The sequence below is a fragment of the Falco punctatus genome (assembly GCF_963210335.1).
Source record: "Falco punctatus genome assembly, chromosome: 6".
Taxonomy (NCBI): Eukaryota; Metazoa; Chordata; class Aves; order Falconiformes; family Falconidae; genus Falco; species Falco punctatus.
The window spans coordinates 81224874-81247184 of record NC_137585.1 but is presented as its reverse complement, the minus strand read 5'-3'; positions in this window follow the sequence as shown (position 1 = coordinate 81247184).

Here is a 22311-nt window from a genome sequence, read left to right as displayed (position 1 = left end):
TGCTTAGAGTTAACTTTGACTGGAAATGTCACCTTGAAGCTCGTTCAGCTCACTGTTACAGAAGCATGGCATGCTTAATCCCATAATTCATTCTTAACGTGAATTGTGCTTTATATCCAATATGACTCATGCACAGATCAGCTGTCACCAGCTGCTAGAGACTATTATGTTCAGTGGAAAGTAAAGGAATTTTTACCATAGTTAGAAAAAATGTAAATGATTTAACAGTGTAACATTTATAGTGCTCATTTAGGAAATAAAAAATGTGTCTAACCTTGATTAAACTGATGTAACTACAGTCGGAAAATAAATGCCAGCTTTGTTTTCTTCAAGGTATGGCCATTTATATTAGTGTCTACTTACTGTTTTGTGAGATGTTATTGTCAGTTTTGGTGAAATTCTACATGCTAAGAATGCTCTGTGTTGGAAATGCATCAGGGGTTAATGCGAGGCTGTTTAATGTAAAGGTAAATTGTTGGTGCATCATGGGATATTCCCTTTAAGAGAAGGAAGAAGCCAAAATGGACAAATGCCTGTCAAAGGTCTGAAGGTATCATAAAGCGTCCACAAGGCTATGAAGTACTTGGTTTTTCCTGTGTTTTAATTAAGAAAAAACAATTGTAAGACTTGCAAACTGTTAAAAGGGGTTTTTTTTTATATAGTCTTTGTTAGCAGATATGCTGCTGTCCTACATAAATTCTGTCATCTCCCCAGTTTGTCAGTGTCCTGTTGATGGTGATGTATCTTGAACAGGAGGATATAAAAAAGTGAAGGTTCGCTGATACTATAAAGAATAAACATGCCTAAATTGACTACCCTGTGTGTTGACTAAGTTTAGAAAGCCTTAAATCTTACTACTTTCTTTTATTAGCATATCACTTGGCAAATATATGAACCATTGCTTCCTTTTAGCAACTGATTTAATACTTCTTTCCAGATGGTTTTATGCAAGATGGTATTTGTACTGTAAGTTAAAATGTAAATATGTTTTTGCATAGTTTTACTTTGAGTCACTATGCATGACATTCTTTTTAACATTTGTAAGTCCCTTTGTGTGAGTCTTGCTCTCTTTAGTGTCTCTTAGGTCTTGCAAAGGAAAGCATTTGCAGCTCAGTGCCAGCAATGGTATCTTTATTTGGATGAAGTTAGCATCAAGGTCCTATGCCTATTATGTTTCTTAAAAGTCAAGCTGAGAGCATCTAGGATTCTGCATTTGTAAATCCTTGAATTTTTACCCACATTTTGTGATAGCACCTTGAAAAGCCACAGAAATATTGTTAAAATTGGCTATTATCAGAAGAGCTCAAGTAATTGAGTAACTTGCCATGTAAGTTTGGCTAGTTCATCACTGAGCTTCTCAGAAAAAATACTTGTAGGGGACTTAAATTTGTATATTTGCATTATGCATTAATCAACCTTCATGTGATTAATCACTTTCTCAATTTAAAGTTATTTTCATACCATATTTGTTATTTTTAGAATGTAGCCAAAAGAGTTCAATGTTCCTTCATTTGTCAAACAGGATTTCTCACTTAACGTAAAAGAGTTAGATCAAAGTTAGAGTTTAAAAATATTCTGATGCCAAAGTTATTCTTCTCCAAAGAATCTATATAACATTTAAAAGAGCATTGCTTTCTTTCATATTAACGATTTTATTTTAAAAAATGTACCTAAGAATGATCACCAATGTTTGACTCTTCAGCAATGTTTTATTAGTACAGTGTGGAGGCTTTTGTTATTACTTGACAATTAGTTCTGGTTTAAGAGTTCTTTCACTTGCTGCAACTTTTTACATGTCATTATATTGCAGAAAACAGAATTTTCACTATTGATCTTCTGCAGGGAACAAGCAGATCAGACAATACTAATTTCTTGTATTTAAAACTGCCCAAAAGTTCTATCGTGAGACAAAGTTGGATCAAATATAGGTTATATGCATGGCATATGATAGAAATGTTTGTTTTCAGCCTTGGCAGCCCACTATAATGCCCTTCAAATACTTCCAAAATAATAACTCATGTTGTGGTAAACAACATTACATTTTCAGCAATTTAGAATGGATAAATTATAAATGGATCGCAACTCTTCCCCTGTTTCTGAAAGGGAAAAGAATCTGTCCATTGAAATAGATAGTTGTTGTCACACCAAATAAATTTAGGTAGAATAGCAAGTATAATACAACTATGTGCTCTTACCAACATGAATCCACATAAAGAAGTTGGTGGAGATTTGTAGCGATAAAAAAGTTAATATTTGGGGGGAGTTTATATATGGATTTAACAAGTGACACTTAACTAAATTAATTATTTTTTTAATCATTACATGGGCATTTTTCAGAACAAATTCTATTAGTCATCATCACATAAATAAGTGTGATCTAGAAGAATAGAGGCAATGTAACACTTTCCCTTTTGGGTTTCTCAGAACCAAGAAACACAGAGATTCAACAGGTCGAAGGTCTAAATATACCTGAACACTTGGATGCTTGGCTAAAAGCAATGGTTAAACCTGAAATATTTACAATCAGATTGGATTCTGGACTACATTTCCTATGCATATATGTAATAACAAGAAAATTGATGCCTTTCCAGAAATAAATCCCTTTATGGGACACCCTTTTTATATTCAAACCCACAAAGCATTACTTGCTATGTAGTCATACTGATTTGTTGTGACAAACATCAACTGCTGCTGCGATGTTGAATGCAAACCATCTTCATATAAATGAAGAATAAGGCTGAAACTTGCTCATCAGAAGTTATAGTGAGACACCGCAACCATTCCGCCACCTCTCCCACTCTGCTAGGTTGTGCAATTGCAGATTCCAATCCTTGGGAAAATGAACAAAACTCAATCTGGCAGACATCAGCAAGATTAACAATGGAAATTAATTTTGGTTCTGAGATGTAAACTTACTCTTTGAGCCATTTACAGAAAAGGACAAGAACTGCTGTTCTTCAAACTACCGCCTAGCATTATATATGTGCTAAGTATAACTCCAAATGAAGGTAGACATAATTATTAAAACTTTTATTGACTTGAATTCTTATTTTAGCATTATATACCTGATAAGTGATTCCTTGTATAGCAAATAATCTGATGGAATTCAAGGGAAGGCCTTACAGAATAAGGCTCCTTTGTTTGGTGGGATCTAGTGTGACTTCATACAAAAAAGAAAACCAAAATTAGTAGGAAATTTTAAATATGTATTCCAGAAAAAAATCTTCAATACTGCAATTGACTTATTTTTGAACATTTGGAAACATTGACTGTAATTATTGTTTAATTCGGTTTCACTGAACCAGAGCTATAGTGGAAAAGGAACATTAACTTTGCTCTTCTACTGACAGTCATGAAGCTGGCCATGTCCTCAATTACCTTTGATCTGTGTATTATAATCAACCAGCTAAACTATGTAGTTTATTTTGACATGAGAGAAACTAGTCATGAAAAAAGATGGGACAAAATTTTAGATATGGAAACGTTATGCTGAGTTTTATAGACCTTATATAGAAAACCAGTCGATGAATCCATGAGATTATTTTTTTCTGGCACAAACAGCAAATTCTTCTGACATGTTCTTTTTCATATTTCTGCAACAAGAATAACTTAATATTTATTTTGAAAATCCCCTAGCTTTCAATATTACGAAAAGAGAGATTGTTATATTTTTTCCTTTTTAGCGAGGACTTGAAAAGAAAACAATCTCAAGCCAAAGGAAAAGTGGACTTTCTTTTACAATTAAGCCAAATTCTTAGTGATGAAAAATGTGTTACTGTTACCATGGGTAAATGATGTCCTTCCTCCATTAGCCACATTCACTAGACTGGTGCCAGGTATAATTTATCTGTGCTATGTTGCTTATTTCTAGTCCTAAACAGAGCAAATAACTAATTCCAGTTACCGAGACACTCGTTTGTTTTGGATATTACCAAACACTAGCAATGAAAGACATTTGTAGGCTGCGTTTCCAGGAAAAAGTGTTGTGATACTTCAAAAGCCCTTCTCATAGGATGGAAAAAGCTGAACAGATGATAGAACACTGGCAGATGAGGCGAGGAGAGCAGTGGATATTGTCTAGCTAGACTTCAGTAAAGATTTCAATGCCGTTTCCCTTTAGATCCTCACAGAAAAGCTGAGGGAGCATGGGCTGAATGAGCAGTGAGGTAGATTGAAAACTGCCTGAACAGCCAGACCCAGAGAGTGGTGATCTGCGGCATGAAGTCTAGTTATAGACTGGTGGTGAACCCCAAGGGTCAGTAGTGGGTTCGATCCCATTTAGTGCTTTCTTTAATGATCTGGATGATGTAGCAGAGTGTACCCGCAGCGAGTTTGCTGCTGACACAAAACAGGCAGGAGTAGCTGGTATGCCAGAGGGTTGTGATGCTATCCGGAGAGACTATGACAGGCTGGGAAAATGGGCTGGCAGGAATCTCATGAGGCTCAACAAGGGGAACTGGAACATCCTGCACACAGGGAAGAACCACCCCGTGCAGCAGCATATGCCATATATGCGGCCAACTGTCTGGGAAAGCAGCTTTGCAGAAAAGGCCCTGGGGGTCCCGGTGGACCAAGTTGAACATGAATCAGCAATGCTCCTTTGTGGCAAAGAAGGTGAAGGGTACCCTGGGCATCATTAAGAAGAATGTTGCCAGCAGGTCAAGGGAGATGTTTCCCCTCTACTCAGCACTGGTGAGGTCACACCTGTAGTACTGTGTCCTGCTCTGGGTTCCCTGGTACAAGAGACGTGGGGCTACTGAAAAGAAAGTTCAACTAAGGGCCACTAAGATTAAGGGACTGGAACATCTCTTGTATGAGGAAAAGCTGAAAGAACTGGGACCGTTCAGCCTGGAGAAGAGGAGGCTCATGGGGTGATTGCATCAATGTTTACAAATACATGAAGAGAGGTTGAAAAGATGATGGAGTCAGGCTTCTTTCAGTGGAACCTAGTGACAGGATAAGAGGCAACGGGCACACACTGAAACATGGGAGGATCCATCTGAACATCAGGAAACATTTTTTGACTGTGAGGCTGACAGCTCTAAATAGGTTATCCAGGGAAGTTGTAGATTCCCCATCTTTGGAGGTATTCAAAACCTGTATGGAAATGGTCTTGAGCAACTGGCTTTAAGTTACCCTGCTTGAGCAGGGATGTTGGACCATATGACCTCCAGAATTCCCTTCCAACCTCAGCCATTCTGTGCTTCTCTGAAGACCGTTTTTTCTATAATAAATTAAGTAGCTTTCCCATAGATTAAGTAGTCACATCTTTTTTTTATGTCTTTTCTGATGTTTATATTGTTGCTTTTCCACGTCTTTACTGAAAAATTAAAAGAAGTAACAGGTCATCAAATATTAACTAGCACTGCAGTGGGATTCCTCATACTGGCCATCCAAATGAAGAACAAATGTAATACATATAATAGCAAGAAAAGGAACCAGAAACTGCAAGATGCAAACTTTAAAAATAACAGGAGCTTTTATGCCCTGAATAATGCTAGTAGTATCTTTTTGTGCAATGGTGAGCTACTCAACGTCACTGGCAGCAGGAAGGAAGTACGAAGCAACCAACAAGATGCTGCCACATCTAAGTTCTGAAAAAAAAATTACATTCAGTCCTTTTTCAGTGTTTAATTTGGTCATTACCAGTAGGCACAGAGAAGCCAGGTTTGCCTTTTACTGGAGAAGTGTGTTAAACCTGTTATTTTACTTTGTCATTGTCATTATTTAAAAAGTATTTATAGCTGTACCTACTAGCACAGTCTTATTATAACCCTTGCTTTTCAGGAGTTTATGACTCAGTGAATTTAATTCCCACTGGAATGGAACTCAGTTTACAAGATGTCAACCTGGTTGCAATTTGTTCCTAAAAGGCTTATTTAAATTTATTAAACTATATTATTTGACATTGCAATCTGAAACCAGAAAGTTCTTTTCACAGATTTTAGATGCCTGCTTGACATACTCCAAAGACACAATTTTAAGAAATGGTAAGCAATTAGCCATAAACCTTCAAATGAGAACTTCTTGACTCTATATTGAAAGACTTTAAGAGGCAGATTTATTTATCTTTAAAAAGAAGCTACTGCAGATCCTGTTTTCAAAAAGGTTACACATACACTACCCTTGCATGAGCCAGCTGGTACACAGACACCAGAGAAACAGATTCTTTAATTAGAAATCTTTAGATTTTCAGTGGTGGAACCCTGAAACTAGTAAAGTTCACCTGGGTACAGATTAGTCAAGTACAGTAGGGTTGTCACGTCCATCAGTGACCTTGCTTTTATGTTCTACAATGTCTAGGCTATGTCTTGGAATAACTTTTCTCACATTTCATCTGATTCACTGCATTTGATTTCAAATGTAGTTGGATATCAAAAGCTTTTTGGGGTTTCTTTGAACTGGAAAAGAACATGGAGTAAGCCAAGAAATACTGAAAGGTAAAATAAAGAAACAGAAAACAATATCTACTGAAATTGCCCCATTTTGCACAACCATAAATGTAATGAAGTAACAAAGTCCTCCTAGAGCATTCTAGAAATGTTTTCAGCTCTCAGTAAGACCAAAATAACTCCTCTACAAATAATTCACTGCCCGGGTGTTCTGAAACATAATCAGTCCAGTCTTGTTCCATATATCTCTAATTTCTGTTCTGTAAAATAATCTGTCATTACCTGTAGTTCTTACTCTTGAGAAGAGGAAAAACAAAAGATATTCAGGTAGCTAATTAAGTAAAATAATTATGTGGGATACTTATAGAAATTTGTTTCCTGTAGGAAGGACAGGATCAGTCCTGAGGAGGGATCTAAAGAGCTTGTAGTTGTTTCAGGCAGCCTCAGGGCTGTGAGCATCATGATGTTCTGTTTGTATGAAATGTATGGCAGAAACAGGGAGAAGTTTGTGGCCTGAGACAGAAGACTACCACTGTTAGAAAGATTAGGAGTTGTAGGAGGTAGCAGTTTTGAAAAAAGCACAGAGGTTTTGCTCGTGATGTAACAGGGAAGAAATCAGAAGAAAGTTTAACAGAAAGAGCTGGACAAGAAGCTAACCTCTCCATGAAATCTGGAACCTCTGGGGCCTTTTTGAGGTATCTCAGCTGTCAACGACAGTCAAGGTAGTTTGGGATTCTACAACCGCATAGCCACACTGATACAGTGCTTGATAGGCTTGTGCACTTTGCTTCTCACCTGGACTAATGACCTTGGTCCTATGTTCTTGTCACATATTCTCCCTAGATCCTGAAGCTGATCTCTGCACTTACTGAGGTGTCTCTGTGTTTTACTGAGCTGTACCATTTCCTCGCTGATAATACTTCTCCCCTTCCCAAATATTTTGTGAGTGTTGAAATCAGGAGTGAAAATGAAAGCCATCTGATCAATGAAGGAAGTTGAGTGTCTAGGGAAGACACTGAGCTACAGGAAAGAGATTTGCTCATGAGGGACATAGCATTAAAGTCATAAGAAAATACAATAATCAAAGATAGGCCACAGATGAAAGGGTAGAATAACAAATAGCTCAGTGGTAAGCTAACGATGGCACTCCCTGCCCCTTGATTTATCATTGCCATGAACAGAAGATTTCCCTTGAACCTGAAATCAAACATTGTCGCAGTTCAAGACAGCAAAGTACAGAGAGATAGTCACGAACAAGATGGGAATAGCAGTCTCCTTGGCTGCCTGGTATCTCCCCTCATACTTCAAATATGCTTCAAAACATACAAATAGACTTTTCTCATAAGTTTAGTATGCTGAAGTTTAAAGGAAGCATACTATATTATTTTAAATGGTATCTCATCTACTTTGGGGGTAATAAAGTCAGTTGTACAAAGTGAGCTGAGGAAATACAGACATTATCATTGTTTCAACCAAACCACAAAAATTCAGCATCTTTTTGATCTGAGAAGGCTCTGCAGCCTTTGGTGATGCTCCCGAGTGGCAGATGTTGGAAGTGTTGTGGCACTGCACCACAAACACTGACTTTATGTGTATACATACACAGGCCACTACTCATGAGCACAGAGGTGATATTTTAGCGGAGCTATTTTGTAATTTTTGAAAAGCTGCAATGAATTTAGAAAGGAGTATTAACAGTAGTGATCTGACTCCTGGAAAACGCATCATATCGTAAACTTATTCATGTAACACTATGCTCAGTCTTGGTAATTTACCCTGTAAACGAGTAGAAGGCACCTAGTATTGTGAACATCCACACTAGAAAGAGATTTCCTGACACTTTTTCAAATGGGAAGTAAATAATATAGGGAGACAAAGTCAAGGGAAGTTTTATGCAAGTGAGCTAAAAATAAAAATAATGCATAGTGGTGTTTGCGGGTTTCTTTCTTTTTTTTTTTTTTAATTCATAATGGCACTCTGAAGCTACTGAAGGCTAGGGTACTGGACTTTTCATCACTTGAAGTATTTATATCAAGATTAGATACATTTTAGTTGTCTAGTGGAAAGTATCCCTGCCCATGGCAGGAAACTAGATGTTCTTTAAGGTCTCTTCCAACCCAAACTATTCTATGATTCTGTCATTCTATGAGAACTTTTGGCCTTTTTTATGCAAGGTCAGATCAGATGATCACAGTAACCTTTTAGTATATGTGCATTAAGCACAGGTTTAGTTTCATTAACAAATTCTTTTGTTTTCTTGAGGATCTTACTGACGTTGCAACATGGAAAGCTGCCAATTGACAACGGACCCATAATGAAAATGTGTGCGCTGAACTTTTTATATAATTCTTATTTTCTCTTAGTTCCCAGACTTTATTTTTATATTTGTTAGTGTGCTTTGAGAATATTTTGACAGCTGTAATTACAAAGTATGCAAATTTAAAGCAGTGGTACACTAATAGGAAGTCAATATATTAGGTTTGATTTTTAATAAATCGAGTGGGGTTTTTTTTGAAAAATATATGTTCACGATCACAAAATTTTGACATGTCAACAAATATCATAAACACAAAGAAAATTCTGATCTCTGCCAAAATATGTGGTAGTTCAATTTTTGAAATTATTCAAGCTGGTCTTTTGAGAGACACACAAATAAAACTTAAAATAACTAATTCAGTAAACCAAATATAACCCAAATATATCCTTTGCATAATGAAAATTATATTCAGTCAAAATATTTGCAATATTTTGCTATTATTTTTTTAATAAAATTATATTTTATATGTTAAGTATTGTAATTCAAATGTGATATAAATGTCTTGAGCTCAATCAAACTTAAGTCTGTTTACTTTTAGATTTTATTGCTTTTTTACAGGTTTCTGGAAAAGGCTGCAATTTTTCAGTAAAATGAGACTGTGTAGTTCATATGAATGCATTTTTATTTCAAATAGGTTATAAATACTTAATATGATTAAAATGGAAATGTAAAAAAAATGAACTTAGGTTGCCAGCTTGCACAAAGACTAAACATTACATGTTTACGCTCTTTGATAAGTTTAATCTCTCTCTAATAGCTACATAAAGTTCAACATATTTTTCTTGCCAACTGCCAACTTTGCATTAACTTTCTATAGACTGCTTATTAAGTACACAACTTTTTTTTTAATAATATGAAACTATAAACCCTGAAATAAACGCAAGCAAGACATTGCTTCTGTTACTTTTAGATAACCCCAACACGCGACTCCAAGCTGAGCCACATTAAAACGCACTGGATCACTTGCTCAAGATTCATAAGAAGGGAGGACCCCATTACGCGAGGTGCCCTCTGGATGTGACTCTCACAATAAATTTATGGCACACAGGTCTTTTCCTGGCTGCAATTAAGAGGTGGAGTCTTTATAATTCAAAGGCAGACATGTCTGAATGGCTAGAGTTTGTATTGTTTATACTTTACGTACACACATACATCTGCTTCTCAGTCACAGACTTTCAAAAAACTTTGGATGAGTTCCAGTCAAGCAAACTCTTCAGCTGGTGTTCCTTATGTTTAATAGTCATGTCTAATTTGCTTTGGCAACATACAATTCCAAACTCTTAAACTGGTCAAGGCAACTTTTTTTTTTTCTCTTCCATAGAGTTTAAACTTGTTTTGTTTGGAGGATTTGTATTGGGACAAAAATAAATGGATATATTTTGGGAAGGATTTTTTTTAATGAGTATTAATAATTTATCAAAGAAATGGCTCATGCCCACTGCTTAGTCATAAAGATCCAAACTGCTATTTTTGGTAGGATTGTTCTAGGGTATTTTTCATGCACCAACTACATTTACGAATTAAGAACTTCTATGATTCTCGTGTCTTTGATGTCTAGCTCTTATACTGCACAGTATAAGCCAGAAGGGTATTAGAAAGGTCTGTCTGTATTTCTCAGTGAGGTAGTTTTCTCATTGCTGCTTCTCTGAAGTCTACAAGTTTAGCATTACTAAATATTTAGAATTAAAACTATCCTTTGTTAACTGTCATTGCAGTATTCTACTGTCAGTTCTAATAACAATGAAATGAGATTCATGAATGTATAAAGTTGCCTTTTTCAATTCTAATAGTGTAATTCAATCTAACAAACTGCAGTTAGCCAAAGCTCAGTTATATCCTCTGGGTTTTAATTATTCTGGTAAAATCTGTAACAAAAAAGCAAATGAAGTAAATGGCAGAAAACAAGCATTTTTGAGATGCGTAGTACTTAAAAATCACTGGATTTTATGTGATTATGGATAGATGAAAGGCTTTTCATGAGTTTTCTGCAATTCTCTAGGCTATGCTACATATTTAATAAAAAAAGAATAAATATTGTTTCAAATGTATTTATTACTCCAGTGATCCCTTGATTAGGAAATCAGATACAAGATGTAAGCAATCACCATTACTTAAAATACATATTTGCCTGTGTTATGCAAGTTAGTGTAAAAATCATACTATCATATTGATTTATCTCACAGTGTTCAACCAGTTGCCACTAAGTAAAAAGGTGCAGAAACTACATTAATCTGAAACCCATATCAAATGAATGAGACAGAGAAATAAAGTTCAACCTTAGCTTCATCCTCTGTCATAACTAAGGGATAAAGCTCTATCAGTGCTACTTACCATGAAACAATTCGGTTATTAAACTCTGATAAAAACAAATGAGGGGGTGTTACAGCACTCTCAAAACTATCAAGCTGCAACAAGGTCTTTTACCATCTCATACCAGCATACTCTTCAAGCCAGTCCCTCTGCTGCCTTTTCCCTATCTCTCCTCTTCCAGGGCATACTCCCTCTTCTCTTGCTTCTTCCTCTCTCTGCTTCCTCAGCTGCTCTCCCTTTATCGGCTCTCAACCCCTTAACAGAACCAGACACAGCTGGACCTTATCTACATCAGCCAACCCACCGCCCCTGAAGCCAGCCCACAGTTGTATATTATCAATGCTAATTAACCCAGCTTCATTCCTCTACGGGGGGTGGGGGTGGTGTCACTGCAAATCCAACCACAACCCTAAGAACTTTCTCCACCATTACTAATATGAACAAGCCATGTGGTCTATTTCTGTATTTTCAGTAAATCCATGGAACAAGATCCAGAATGGCTAAATTCAAATGTAGAGAGAAACTCAGTGCAATCTGGAATTTCTACCTTCCAGCACCAACTAAAGTTTGGTATGTGTCTCCTGAGCATCATGATGCATGATGCCCTTACCGATGGATGCTGATACTGCCTGGTGTTCACTTAGCAGGCTGATGGTAAATGTGTACCACGTTGTATGGCCAAGCAAACATATCTTGAGAAAATCAATTAATCTGGCATTGAGTTGGACCTCTTCTATGTGTATTTGTATTAATTTCTTTGATGTGAGTATCCAGTGTACACAGATTCACTCAGGGCCCAAATATATTTTTTCCATCTCTGCATTTGTCATCCATTAACTCTCTTATCATGCATGGTTTCATTTTCCCAATTACTTTCTTGTAATAATAAGATTCTTCTCTAGTTGTGTTCAATAAGATTATTTTTTTTTTTTTTGTATTTCAGTAATGTCTTTGTGTTGCAGATGATGTGGGAAGACATCAGTGTTGCTGACTTCAGGGGATAGTTATATAAGTTTCATTATTTTTATTGATCTGCCAAAAAGGGAAGTTTGTTCAACAGTCCCTTCTGTTACTAGTTGGTTTGGGTCCTGAGGTATGACAATTTCTGCATAAATTTTTATACCAATAAAAAATCATATGTTGTTGTTATTCATTTTAGTGCCAAAGTCTTGTTGCAGTGTGTTCTTCACATTAATTATGATTTTTTTAAAAAAAACTACTTATGTTTAGTTTTATTGAATATACCTATTTTTTATGCTGCCATAAAAGTGGAATGAGGTGGTATTTTGAGGTTTGTTTCTTTTGTACTTTTTAAAGTAAATGTATGTTTATTTGTAATGAATTAATTAAGTTATCCATTTTGAAACTATTACATTTTAGTGAACAAAACAGCAAAACCAGGATGGTAGGTACTGCCTACAGTATGTAGTATTTATAAAGTATTTGTAGCTGTATACAGAGTACTGACATGAGAACACTGTTTAAGTACAATTTCATACAGAAAAAGAAATAATTGCATATTTTTAAGTTCAGTGAAGAAAAGGGAGATAAGTCATGATGCAATCATTAACATATTTGTCTTTTTATTAATGCTGTTAGATTTAACATCCTCTTTAATCTTTATTTTTATTATTATTACTGTTAAGTATATCTATTAGAATGACTGCTTTTTAATAGATGTGTAAGTAGAAAAATATAAATCAAAACCTATATTATTCAGCTGACCCCATAAGCTAACTATACATAAAGAGAGATTAAATCAGAACTGGGAGTCAGATAGTACAGAAACTTAAAAGAAAATATGGAAAATCTTTACCTTAGAAAATCTTTATAACCTTCCGCAGGCTGGTTGAGGCTGAACTCACATGGGTACAATTTCATCATGCAGTTCTGAAATAGTTTGTGAAACATGCAGTATGACTCTTGAGTGTTAGACAGTCCTTGCTTTGTCTTTTCTCTGGAAAAACCACCTGTGTCACAAGAGGTTTTGTTTTTTATCATCAGCACTAACAAACCGATAAAAATTTTGGTGCTATACTGCACTGCTATGAATTCTTCTATTCCCTGTAAAGCCAATCATTAAGCATCATTCATGGCATCTCTAGGAGTTGAGAAATAACTACTGGTTTTGCTGTAATTCATGAATAATAAAAAAAAAAAAAAAAAGGGAAAACTGGAGGAGGAAGCTACATTAAAATTAATGAAAATTTCATTTTGTTGTGCCTTTTTATTTCAAAGTAAATAATTGTAATTACTACTTACTTCACAAGGGAAGTAATTTTGATCTGGAACAAAAATACCATACTGGGTACTTGTAAAAGAAACAAATGAAAGAAATCATTAGTGTCGCTGAAGAGCCACGTGAGTAATGTTCCTTTTATTCAGAACCACAGTGTCTAAGGGTATCCATCAAGGGTGATTAGAACTGTATTTCAATTCTTGTCTCTACCTGAAGAGCTTTTGAGCTCGTCTCTCCCATGAACAATGTTTTAACCACCTGACTGGATAATATTTTAAAATTCAGTTAAGTAGATAGTTGATTATTGTAATTTTCTATTCCTTTCTTTTGAAAATTGTGGTGGTATAAATAACTGTTCTTTCTTATTCCACTCCACAGAAAGATGTCAACACTACCAAAGACTTTTTTTTCTGTATCTTACCAGAACCTTGAAATATTCCTCATATACTAAATACTAGTAGGACTAATAGAAAAGAATCTGAACCCATTTCTTATCTACAGGAAAATATTTATTTTAAGTTGTATGTTTGTTTAAGCCTCATTCCACTTGACAGTGTATGCAAATATTGAAAAGCTATCTAAAGTTCCATCTTTTATTTGAAAATTGTAGTAAATGAAAAATTCAATGGAATGACTTCTGTAATGACATCCCAGAAAAAGCTTTTTAAGCCTGCATAGTTTTTCTTATTTCAAGGTCCTGGGAAGCTATGCAATAATCTGATATGTAGACAACATGACACAGTTTAACCCAACCTTACAGACTTACTTGCTTGTATGCACCATGCAAAGTTCCAGAAATCTCTTTTAGGCTTTTGTACATCTTATGCTGCCATTCTCTCAGGAAGATCAGTGATGTCTAATGTGGTTTAATGAACTCCAGTGAGACTTTAACTGAACAAATGAAGAGCCGCAGAGGCACTTAATGAGGTATGGAATCAAGTATCAACACAGTAGGGAGTAAGACCCAGTAGCAGAGTGTGCAGGAAAGGCTATAATTTTATATATTATGACCAGTAGTGAAAAAAAATAATAAAAAGACAAATACCAAAACCCCAACAAATAAAAACCCACAAAAATAGTCCATACTACTATCTATTACTCGTATTCTCAAGCACTGCCAATAAAACCTTTAAAAACGCAAATCTCTTATAATGTAACAATTTCTATGCTTGTATAACATGAACTGTTTCTTGGTGATAACATTTTTATTTAATTATGTCTGTGAGTATCATAACTTATATTGATGAACATGGATTGGCATAGTTGTTTAAGCTTATAATGAACTAAATGTTATACAGAATACAATTTTCCTCTTCATTTACTTTAATTTATTCTAGTTGTAAATGCCATTGCCTTCCATGATTACGAAATAAATCTCACTGCAGGATCAATTACTACAGTTTAAAAATTAGACTTTTGAGTTGTTTTGTAATTATGTACAGTTTTTGTGCCATTAGATCTCAGCATTATTCTTTTTAAAATATTTTGAGACCTAATGACAGAAAACATTAGAGCCAACATCCCAGGATGCTTAACTATTGAACTTTTGTCAGCATTTGACTACTCAGCTGAACTACATTTTGTTAATTTGGCCACTTTAATGTTTTAAATGAAAATGCTGATAAGTAAAATCAATTTTTGTTTATTTGTGCCAAAGAGTAAAAACATTCGTGAACTCAGCTAGTAAAGACAGACCCATAAACACTGCCTAGTTCTACCTTTACAGAAGGAAAGGATGAGCTAAATCTTATTTAAGATGTTTTTTCAGGAGTTTCTGAATTGGTCCTGTAGAAATGGACATGTATAACACTCCAGTATGAAGAAGCAGTTCATTAAAAAACTGCTAGCTTGATTCAGCAATTTGTTGACAAGTGAAGGCTATTATTTAAACTAAAGAATTCACTAACATGCCACAGTGATCCTAATTCATTACTGCAATCAGAGTAACCCCATTACTGTAGAATCTCTTACCACAAGATAAACGGTTAGATCATGTTCTCTAACCAGATATATAATCCCCACTAAATGAAAGACTGATTCAGAAGCATTGTGACAAATTACCATACTGATATACATGCTAATCTACACTGCTATCCCTTCTATGGCTATTCTGAGTTTAAAATTTGCATTGCTTTCCCCAGAACTGATCCCTAATTTTATTCTGTAGAAAAAAGAACAAGAAAAATTACCCCACTTCTGTTAGTATCGTTATAAACAAGCGAAATGTCAAGTATGAAATGAAAACTAATGCATGAACCAAAATAATTCTAAGCAAAACTACTGAAAAATAAAAATTGCCATATTTACATGGGGTTTATGTGGGACTTACTATACAGGCTATAACTGCTTAGACTCTCTCCAACTTGATTTAATCTTTCCTGTCTCATTTTGATTTCCTTAAACTCATCAATAAAGACCTCATTTAGAGGTGATGGGCAAGCTGACTTGCTGTGTTATTTACACTAAGTTGCTCTTTTCTGCAAGGGTTATAGTTGACATTACTTGCTGAGAATCTTGGCGGGGGGGGGGGGGGCGGGGATTATGTCTCGGTAATTTAGAGAATTCTCTTACATTTCTATGGTTTGCATCTTCTAGCTAGCAGATGTGAGTTATGAAAGGTTAGATACTGTAGACTCAAACAGTACAATTGTGTGTTGACATATGGATACAAGTTACTGAAAGCTATCTAAAGTTTCCTAAGGGCCCAAGTAAGCAGTGAACATTTTATAAAATGTGATGGAATGGTGGGGTGGGGCGGTGGGGGAAGGTGACGATGAGGGGATGACGAGAGGGATGGATGGACTTAAGAAAAAGAATGAGAGAGAAAAACCTTTGCCTTTCTTGACAGCTTAGTATCACCCCTTATGTGCTAGTGACCTGGTCTTGGTCCAGCCTCTAGGTTAAACTCATCACTGTGCAGCATACATCATAGGCTTGTGCGTGATTTTAGCAATCCCATAACTTTGCCAGGGAAGATCATATACATCTCGAAAGGTGATCAAGGTTTCTGATGAGCTCAGATGAGCCTTCTGGCAGAACAATGATTCTAGGAGGCATTTTTTTTTCCCTGTCATAGATCCATTTTACTTGGAAAGATCCATCCAAATATGTAAGATTTAACTTTTACAAGCGGAACTCTGTTCTAAAGAGGAGAAGGGAAAACAAAAAAACAATCAAAAAAACCCAAACCAGAAAGACATATATTCCTTCTCCTTAATTTTCAGTTTAATCCCAGTCTTATTTACAGAAGGAGTGGCATTTTTTTGAGCTATCCAAATTTTCTTAGCTAAGGACTGACAATGCGTCAGTGCCTGGATCCAGGGTGTGGTGGAGAGTGACAGAGATAGACAATTGTAAAGTGCATAACACTGATGTACTTGAAATGGTGGAGATCAGCTCTGCAATAGAGAAAATTCTGTACTCAGCATTTAAAAAACAGAACCATGTGCAAAAACCTCTCTTTGGACTTATATAAAATGGCTTAACAACATGCTTCAATGTCTTAAGCAGGTGCTTAGATTGCCTTCTGCATCACTAGTGCAAAACTTCGTATGTTCGTGACAGTATTTCAGTCTGCAATGTATCCTTAAATTCATTTCACCAGCCATCCACAAATGTCCTTCTTCAGCCTGATTCTATAGAACAGAAAGATGGATGGTGAAACTAAATAAGAACGTCAAAGGCAACCTGTTCTAATGCACCAATGACATCTATAGATAGCGCTTTAATACAGAGCCACCTACCTGAATTTCCATTTGGGGCTGAAAGAAGTGTGGTAGTCTGATGTGTTGACAGTTTGATGGATTTGTGGAAGCAAAGAAGGTCAATCTGTTTTTCCATTTTACTCCTGTAAAGTCCAGTGTCTGGCTGAGGCAGAATATTTTTAATGAGTCTTTTATTCATATTTCACCAGCTTTTCACTGACTTTAAAATACCTTCCAATCCATTGTACACCAGAAACCAAATACTTCCTCTGTATTTTGGGACAACCAAGAAATTTCCTGTTTTGAACAGAGGCCAGTTTGACATATAGCAGATAATAATGAAAACATTCAGTTCAGTCAGTTTAAGTACTAGTGTTCAACATGATTTCTGTAAGCACTTATAGATCATCTAATGGGATCTAATTTGTTTCTTTCTTTTAGATAGTGGAAAGGATGTTTAGTACCTGCCGTCTTAATCTCTTTGCTTTGGTCTTTAACAATTTACTATTGCCTTTATAACAAAATTACAAATATGCTACTTTACTATTACTACTGTAATAACCAAAATTATATTCTAATCTAAAACAATATTTCTATCTATAATGAAAATATTGATTTTTTTTTAAAAGAAGATATTCTTCTGAGAGTTCAAATAGTGACTCTGAATTAATTTTAATGAACTAGATGCAGCTGAACTTGGACAGTTAGGACTTTAGTTGCCCCGACTCTAGCCAGCTAAAGACAGACTTACCTCACAGTAACTTAAATTCCTCCAATCTGAATAGCTCCTGGAAGAAACTTGTCTTTTCCATTGACTGTAGAAGTTTAAGACTTCTACAGAAAGATCTAGTTTGCTTCAGTCCTGCAAAGTGGGTTGCTCATGCATTCTATATTGCTGCATGATACTGTTGGTGTCTGGATGAGTGGAGGACCTTTAAATACATCTTATTTACATACATATAATGTTTTTCATTAAACTTATAGGGCTTCTTGTCTTTTCCCCCATTTCTTTGCCAGCTTCTTACATGAATTTGTGACACTTCCTGTCTGTCAAATTAATTGAATTTGTCCATGGTTTTGGAGACTCAGAAACAGTACCTAAGCAGATTTAGAAACATACAAGTGATGCCACAAACACACACACGTGCGTAATGAAAATCCCCCAAATGTTAGTTCTGCAAGAAATCACATAAATACATCCAAAGATGGGATAACTTGTCACACATAGGTAATGTGTTGTCTGTCTGTCTGTCTGTTCGTCCCAGATTTTAACTACATTGAAAATATGAGTCCCATCAGCATTTTAGAAACATAATTTAAGTATTTCAGAATCCAGGTGTCTCACAAAAAGGAAAAAATATGTGGTGCCAGTTTGAGTCCTCTTTTGAAATAAATCTTATCTGACTTTCAGTGTAAGTTGCTGGTTAGCTGGATGAAGAATTAGAGGTGACAATCTCATTGCTAAAGTTACCCAATATCAGAACAGTCAGAGAGCTGGCTGCCTTGGAAACAACAAGCAATGACCAAGTCATCATCACCATTTACCTTTGGTAAAAAAAGGTCTTCTCTTACCTCAGTAATGAGCTGTGTTTTGAAAGAGTGATACTACCCCAAATTAATTTTGTGTACTTTCATTAGTGGACCAGAGGTCTTCAAACCAGTGAAATATCCTTGAGCAGTTTAAACTTGTGAGGGAAAACTTTTAAGCATTTAACTGCCTCTAAGTTGTTTGCTTTTAAAATTGGGTTTAAATGTTTTGCCCCGCTGCAATAGTGAAAAATGGCCACAAAGCCAGAATAACCTGGGGTGGGCCATTCAGAAAATACTACAAAACAGTCTTTGTGTCACTATTGCTGTGCTGCCCAGTAATTACACCTTAACAAAAAATGCAAAACATTTCCTATAAATGTTGACTCAGTTTCAATATCTGAGGGCAATAACAGGAACTGCAAATATGTTCCAATGAATAATACATTATGAAAGAGCATCTTGCATCATTTAATCATTTTTCCCTTGAGAAAAAAAGTTACACTTTTGAAATCCTAATGTTTCTTGCACATTTGAAGAGCAATTAGGTAATCCACAGGCATAGTGATCTTTCAATTGAATATATTTTCCAAATTATAACTATAGACTTTCTGTTCTAGACATAGGCCCAGAATTCAGAATTCTGGCATGCTATGCTAATAATTTCCTATATGTCCCTATAAAAATCATACCTCATTTTTTATACCTTGGGATTATGTTTTAAAAAACTCTCCCAAAGGGGAGTTGTTGTTGCTGTCTTTTAAGAAAACACTGAATAAAAATCATTTATGGAACATAAATGGAAAATATTCTTGCTATATAGCTAGGCATACATGCAAAATTTAAGAACAATTTATCTTTCACAATGAACTTTCTGGCAGAACTCTGTAATAGAGTCAAACTACTTTCACGTATGGTGAGAAGCTTTATTTATCAATTGCAAACATTAGTGTAATAGTTCTTTCATGTAATAGTTCTGCTTTCAAGGATACCCAAGTGGTAGGGTAATATGGTCAGTACCTAAATATCCCAAGAGCCATTTGCTCTATCTATCAGCCTTAAACTTTCTATTCTTACATTTCAAACCTCCTAAAGTTCTCACCCACTGAACTTACCCACTATAATGGCAGAAGAAAAAAATTTCATGTAGCTTGAGGAAACCTATCAGAGCCCAACGCAATTCCACGGTGAGGCCAAATGAGATTTTAAGGGAACATTTACCATAGGGAATAGAAGTCACTGCCTGATGGCATTGTGCATCTTCCCTACCAAGCATATTCTGATGAGCGTTATTTGCTAAAAGATGTCAAGTTGAGAGTGTTTGACATCAGCTTAAGTTAGTAACTTCTGGGTTTTTTAAATATCCATCCAGAAATCGGGTCCTACGTGTGTAACATAATTTTATATTCCTTTCACATTATTCCTTTTGACTGCTTTAAAACATATATTTGCTAGCTGTGTTTATTAAGATGTGATATGAATGAGTGTGGTGTCAAAGTAAAATAACTTTAGGCTCCCCTATACTCATTCACAAACCTGAAAGCATAAACATGTCAGCTACATTGCCATTTAGACATTCAGGTATCGGTGAGAACATCTAGTACTTGAAGATACACACCTTGATTTAGTGAACCACCTTATGCAGCCCTATAGCACAAATACTAATCCACTTTTTAAATGCCTTTATTCAAGCTAACATTTTCCCCTCATTTAGCTCAAGAAGAATGGCCCACAAAACTTCAACAAGAACAACATAGATATTGGGTTAGAGGTTGATCCATGAAACTATGTCATACATTCACAAGTGCATGCACAATACCAACCTATATCTGCCTCTACCTTTAATGATCAAGTCTGATGAGCTGATGGGTCTTTGTGGGGCAAACAGTCCAAGTTTAAATATTTCTGGCTGCAGTAAGCAAGAAAACAGAAGCAATACGTATGCATAACAACTGCATTTATATCTTCCATCCTTTTTAGCAGAATGCAAGGAGGAGGTATGCCAGTTCATTTATTATGCTTTAAAGCCCACAACCAGTTAGCTACTGGTGAGGTAAAAAGTCAGAAGGCAGCATACTGCATGGTAGGGGAAGCAATATGTTCCTACGAACTAAAGGTAAGAGATAAGAGTATAAAGAGATAGAGATAAGAGGACTTCCTCTATTGCACATACAGAATTGATGAGCTTATTTTTCCAAAGAAAGGGTGAGACCCCTAGGCTGGTGCTAGTTAACACATGGGAGATTTTGTCCAAAATTAATTTATTTTTTCCTTTGTTCATTTTTTGCAGTGTCTGCAGGAATAATGGCAAATATGCTCTAGTAAGCAACTGAATGCAGGTGAATAAATTATTACCTAGAAAGGAGATGCAGAGTTGAAGCTTGTGACAAACACCAACCTTTCCTGTGAGGAAGACAATAAAATGTAACTCAATGGAAGGATACCCAAGAAGTATGAAAATGAAAAATATAACCCACTCTACTCATGTAAGAACATGAATATATGGGTGTGAATGTACATGAATGTTCCTTCTGGGTATCATGTTTATTCTGCACTTCAAATATTATTGCCAAATTGGTGTTAGATTAGAGTATTGGTACTGTTCAGTCAACTGAAAAGGCAGTTCTGACTTGGATCAGCCTCATAACCCGTATCTGTATGCATTGATTTTGGACACTATACATCACCCTGTATCTCAACACTGTGTACTATTTATTTTTGATTTTCTATTAATAACTAGTCTATTGTGAAAGGTGCAACATTAATCTTCCTGGAATTTTTGCAGTATCCCAGGGCATTATCACTCTACCTACTGGCATTTGTGGCAAAAGAAGAAAAATGAAAGAGAAATTTATATGAAAAAATGGCTTCTTACCTAGCAGAAAACATTAGTAAAACATTTTTACATTTGAGCAAAAAAGCTTGAAATAAATTATTCGTTCACAACCAATGGCACATGCATCCTCAATTAGCATGCAGCATGTATGAGCAATCTTCATGAAGCAAAATAGCAACGGAGGCACAGTAATTATGTTAGAGCAATGTAGATATTATTTAGGAAGTTAGAACTTGGAGTTCATGTACGGGGGGCTGGAGGAGACACAACAGCGAAATCCAAGTGATTGCACAGGCATGTGAGTGCATGCATGTGCACAGCCACACACCGACATGTGTGCTCTAGCATTTGCAAGAAATACTCTGCATTTTTCATGCATGTCACACAGAGGTAGACTATTACTTTTATCTAAGATGCCTGAAAGAATATAATAGTGGTTTGAAAACCACGTGCTGCCTACTAACTAAATAAAAGAACATTCTATAGGAATAAAATATTTGTAATTGTAATTTAAAATATTTGCAAATGATTAAGTGTTGCATACCTCATTTTGTCATCTATCTGTTTTACTGTAATTTAAGCCATATTTTTTCTTCATTACTTGTAAGCTTTTCAGCTCATTAGTTTGTTATCCAATTATACCTAATTACTTATTCACAGCAGTACACCTAATTTTCAAGAACTAACAAATTTGTGCTGTCAAATGTTCTGAAAATGTGTTCAATACAGAAAATTGTTTCACTTTATTTAAACCCCATCATATTAACTTATCAAAAACCTGGCCCAGAATTTTCTGATCTAGAAATATAGTATTATTGTCTTAAGTCCTCTTCTGATTGTTTTAAAGCCCCATTTTACTTTCTGGAGAATGAGTAAACCATAGGACCTTTGTCCTTGATTGGAATGAACAAATATTTACTAGAGCCTATTCAAAGTTAAGGCCATAAGCAGCTGACCTATTTGAGAAGCAAACTCAAACCAAAATC